Raw genomic sequence first — 6000 nt, 5'->3', positions numbered from 1 at the left:
AGACATGGCCAAGGTAAGAAAGGCTGAAAGACGACCACCACTGAACAAGACACACAAGCTGAAACGTCAAGACTGGGCCAAGAAACATCTCAAGACTGGTTTTTCTAAGGTTTTATGGACTGATGAATGAGGGTGAGTCTTGATGGGCCAGATGGATGGGCCCGTGGCTGGATTGGTAAAGGGCTGAGAGCTCCAGTCCGACTCAGACGCCAGCAAGGTGGAGGTGGAGTACTGGTTTGGGCTGGTATCATCAAAGATGAGCTTGTGGGGCCTTTTCGGGTTGAGGATGGAGTCAAGCTCAACTCCCAGTCCTACTGCCAGTTTCTGGAAGACACCTTCTTCAAGCAGTGGTACAGGAAGAAGTCTGCATCCTTCAAGAAAATAGGAAATAAATATGAAAAATTAAAAGGGGTAAATTTAACTAAGAAGGAATAAAATATAAATTAAGGTTAAAAATGAAATAACTGTACAACACAAATTAGAATGAAGGGTAAATTTAACTGGGAAGAATAAGATAAAATATATAAATTAAAGTTGAAAATAAAATAACTGTACAACAAAATACACAATATAGAACTATATAAGAATGTATGAAGAAATCTAAATCTAAATAAATATATACACAATAACAGCAGCTGTACAAGTATTAACCGGAAATGAAGAATATAGTGACCAGTGTTGTGCAAAAAAACAATGTCCAGAATGTCCAGTGTGTGTGTAAGAACTGTATGTGTGGGTCAGGACTGTGTGGTGGTGTGATTGAGAGACCGTATCGCCTGCGGGAAGAAGCTCCTCCTCAGTCTCTCTGTGTTGGTCTTCAGGGAGCGGAATCGCTTTCCTGACCTCAGCAGAGAGAACAGTCTGTTGTTGGGATGGCTGAGGTCCTTCACCATCTTCCTGGCCTTGGTCCGGCACCGCCTGCTGTAGATTGAGTGCAGGTCAGGGAGCTCGGAGCGGATGGTGCGCTCAGCTGACCGCACAACCCTCTGTAGAGCTCGTCTGTCCTGCATGGTGCTGTTCCCGAACCAGGTTAAGATGTTTCCCGCCAGGATGCTCTCTATGGTGCACGAGTAAAAGTTCCTGAGCACCTTGGAGGGCAGTTGGAAGTCTCTCAAGCGTCTGAGGTGGTAGAGACGCTGACGGGCCTTTTTCACCACGGTGTTGATGTGACAGGACCATGACAGGTCCTGCGTGATGTGAACTCCGAGGTATTTGAAGCTGTCCACTCTCTCCACTGGGCACTCGTTGATGACGGGGGTCTGGTAGTTCCTCTCCTGCTTAGTGCTGAAGTCCACTATCAGCTCCTTTGTCTTACTGACGTTTAGAAGGAGGTTGTTCCTCTGGCACCAGTTCTCCAGATTCCTAATCTCCTTCAGGTAGGCCGTCTCGTTGTTATCAGAGATCAGGCCCACCACGACGGTGTCGTCAGCAAACTTGATGATGGTGGTGGAGCTGGTAGTGGCCACACAGTCATATGTGTACAAAGAGTACAGCAGGGGGCTCAGAACACACCCCTGGGGGGCTCCAGTGCTGAGAGTGGTGGAGGCTGAGACATGTCCGCCCATCCTTACTGCCTGTGGTCTGCCAGTTAGGAAGTTGGAGATCCACTGACACATAGATGAGCTGAGTCCCAGATGCTCCAGCTTGGTGGTGAGTGTGGAGGGAATTATGATGTTAAATGCAGAGCTGTAGTCTATGAAGAGCATTTTAACATAATTCCCCCTTCTAGTGTCCAAGTGAGTGAGTGATGTGTGGAGGAGATGAGAGATGAGATTACAACACGGGGGGAGATCGCGACCATGACATACTGAAACACAAGGCTTAAATACATAGAAGGAGCAATCAGGGAATGGACCACAGGAGGGAAACACAGCTGGGGAAAATTAGACCTGACGAGACAAGGAAACGTAAACTGAACACACTGAGATAACACAGACTTTCAAAGTAAAGCAGGAAATACATGACAGTCACGCAAAAAACAAAACACTGACAACACCGAAACGTAACATTTCCCCCCACCCAAAAATCAAACATGTAACCCCAAGTGAAAAGTTTGATCCAGACAGACGAAGCCGATGAAGGCTGGAGCGGTCCCACGGACAAACAATCTTTGGCTGCTGATCAGAGATCTCCAGAGAACCAGCTGGAAACACAAACAGTGGCAGGGACCAGGTACTGCTGAAAATCCAGACAGCAGTTGAGGTTGAAGGTTGTGTCACTTCGGTTCATGCCAGCTATTGCAAGATGCAGTAATAAGACTTCCAGTTTGATGCTCAGATAGACAACAAGGGTGTACAATGTGCTCTGGCCTTTCACCCTATAGCTGCGTTAGAATGAAAAGTAAGAGTGAGGGATGCAAAAACGCTCTCCTAAAAAATGTGGGCCAAGCTCCAACACAGTGACATGCAGAACACGATTCCGAGTGAGTCACAAGGGATCAGCGATGGAACGCAGACAACACCGGTTTAAACAGCCAGGCTGGTGTGGCCTGCAAGGTTGTTTTTTAGTTATAAGTTTTCAAATCATTTTTACAAATGATAAACATCTGCATGACTCTCCAAACGTCATAAACACATGAAAGGCTGATATGAATCACTTAATGCACTCCCTTGCTGAGTTTCAACCTCTTCTCTAGTCAGAGTTACAATAATGTAACAAATCAGAATTTATTGCAGGCACTATTCCCTCATGAAAGGTTTAGACATTCCAAGCATATCATAGAGGCAGACTTCAAAGTGTATATAGATGCCATAAGTCTCCCTCGAAGGGTCCCTAATAAGTATAAAGCAGGCAGTCAAGTTGCTGAAGGATTCACGCCATAGATTCCATTCTTTGGACATTATCAGGGCTGGACTAGTAATTTGCAGGTGGGCTGATACACTTTCCTGATTTTTGCCCTCGCGCTACACATGCTGACAGTGTTTAATTACTGGCACTGTCCAATTTTGATTGGACACTATTGTATAAATCTCTCGCAACCAGGCCATCCTCTACCTTACTGTGGCCGAGGTGCAAAGCTGAGAAATAATAAAAATTTTAAAAAGAAACTAAAAACAAATGCAGTAATATGTGTCAAATTAACCAACATGTTAACTATCAGGGCTGCTGATGCACCGTCATCATAGTACCAGCCAGAACTACTAGCAGTTGTAGTAGCTGTCACAGTCAGAGGAGACTGCTGTTGCTAGCACCAGCTGTGGAGAAGTGTAGGATGAAGAACGGCAATATTTACATGATATTTCATCTCTCTCACCCTATACACACACACACACACACACACACACACACACACACACACACACACACACACACAAACTTGGAATTGGGCTGACTAATCAATCATAAATCCCTTAATAAACTTGAGCCCTTATCAGAATGATCAAACAATCAATAATTTTCAAGTGCATGGAAACACATTAATTAGCTGAAAATGAAGATCCTGACAGGTGTCTGCGCTAAGAAACCTTATCTGCGATTAATCTGTTGAAATGACACTGTTCGTGTAATAAGGGGCACATTTTTTTTAGTATGAGTAGAAATTGAAACTCTTAGTTCAAACTGCTTAAAAAAGTTTTTGCCCACAAAACCTGTTTTTATGATGTTTATTCCATCACAAACACAGGTTGTAGAGAACACACGGCAGATCCGTCCACACATTCATGCTTTCCAGCATCTTTTATTACTCTCTGGTTCCTGTTCACATGCGGCTGTGGCTTTGCCAGCCAAACATACACACCAACAACAACACAATCTCAGGACCCAGTACAGATTTTAAAGCCGGCGAGGCGTGACTGCAGATGCTGCCCGGTGCGTCCGCCTCCCTCACAGTGACCACGCCCCACCACATACCCCCATTGCCTGACTTATACCGGGGAGCCGATCCTACGCCCTGACCGTCGGTGCCCCCCGGCATCTGGTAGGCTGTGTCTGGGCTGGCCTCACCCTGGGGACCAGCACGGGTGTTGGAGCAGTCTGGATCTCAGCAGCTCCTGCACAGTCGAGGGTCACGGGCACGGGTGGCATTGGTGTCGGCCAGGACCTGATCTGACCAACCAGCCTCTCGATTGTCTGCATGCAATAACAATGGGAACAACTGGCTGTGAGGTCAGTTCCTTGATCCTAAATATGCAAATTGTCATGACCATTTGTCATGAACATGCTCGGGAGCAGGTTTACTTTATGTAAACAGGATTAGATCGCGGCCACGCAGGTATGTCCACTTCATGTATACGAAAGCAACAGCGATATTTTTCCACTGTTTCACCATAAATAAATAACATCAATGTAACTAAAGATAATGCAGCACTTGATCCTTTTATTGATGTCACACAGATACATACAGGTCATTTCCTAAAAAAGGGAAATGTACTATTAACATTCTATTACATGTATGTGATTATTACAGATGTAATTCATATTTCAGAGTAGTAATTGTAAATTACTTCGTGTAATCAAGATGAGAGACCACGGCTATAAAAGCGAAGGTGGATTTGGGAAGCCTGTCGCAGCCATGTCCTGTCCGTTTACGCGAGCCACCCATTGTGGAAGGTGCAAGATTGATAAGGAGAGTCCTCAGAATCCAGCGTATATTGCGGGACAGACAGGATCCTTTAGCTCAGCGCGACAGTGTGCTCATAGAGAGATATCGATTTTCCCGTGAGGGTATTATTTACTTAACCAACTTGTTGACGAGGGGGTGCAGGACCACCACCTGTCTTTTTTTCCTCTGCCCTTTTCTTGGTTGCTGTTATGAACAAACTAACAGAGTATAGGCCAGTATTACCTTGCCAAGAGACGCAAAGCAATCTAAGAGATAAATATTACCATTCTGTAGAATACTCCTGTATTCCACTTTTACTTGTTCCCATGTTCTTGTGGGTCCTGTTGTGGCTCTAATGTGAAAGGGGATATAATATAACATATTATAATATAATATAATGCCATATGATATTGGACAATATAGTGTCATATGATAGATCTACCCTACCGCCTACTGGTGTTGGCCAGAGGGGCCGATGGCGCGATATGGCAGCCTGACTACAACCGTAGCTGCCTCCACCAGTGTGTGAATGTGGGAGTGACTGAATAGTGCTATCGTAAAGCGCTTTGGGTGCCTTGGAAAGCGCTATATAAATCCAATCCATTATTATTATTATTATTAAATTACCTACGAGTTTGATTTGTCAGCAACTTTCTGCCAGCCCTCTCTCCTTGCTTTTGCAGCCTTTGCAGTGTTCTCTTGCGTTTTAATTAAACTCTGAAACTCCTGAAATCCCTCACTCATGAGTTCTTGCTCTGCTGCCGGAAAATACCGAGCGCGCCCCTTCGACATTTTCGCCGACCAATCAGAGGGTTGCCGATCAATGTTTCTACTATCGATGCGTAGCCCCTTTTACGACACCCAGTGATGTCACATTCCTGCGTCCAGCTGTACTAATCGTCAACAGCAGGTGTGTTCGGGGAACCGGATTAGCGAGCTCACGGTTAGCGCGATGGTTTGGTCTTGGATGTGTCATTTGATCTTGGATGTAGTAAGCGACGTACGAAGAACAGGCCCCTGACCTCTGTATGATCTCTTATGCACCCCATACATATTCCTGCTTATGCTGCTTTAGTATTATAATCTTTGAAGATTCCCCACGATCCTTTAAAGACCAGCTGGTTCCCATCTCTCTGGGAAGCTGGGCAAATTTGGAGTGAGAAACATCATTTCACAGTTTTAAGATTTCTTAAAATCACCATTTTCCTTGATCTGACCTACACTGGGGTCAGTTCAAGGAAGATATGGGTAAAATTTGACATGGAAGAAGTTCAATGTACAAAAAAATTCTAGCAATTGTAAAACGTTATACTGTTGTAAAACAGTTTTTGGGTCCACATTCAGAACTAGATTTCTCTGAAAAGATTTGGACCTTCACAATCCTTAGGGAAACAGGAGAATTGGAGTTCGGCTCAGTTTGGGGCAGACATCACAAACAAGGATCAACTCTGTCATTTATC

The sequence above is a fragment of the Astatotilapia calliptera genome, chromosome 4 (assembly GCF_900246225.1).
Source record: "Astatotilapia calliptera chromosome 4, fAstCal1.2, whole genome shotgun sequence".
In the NCBI taxonomy this organism is placed as follows: Eukaryota; Metazoa; Chordata; class Actinopteri; order Cichliformes; family Cichlidae; genus Astatotilapia; species Astatotilapia calliptera.
This window is presented reverse-complemented; position numbering follows the sequence as displayed.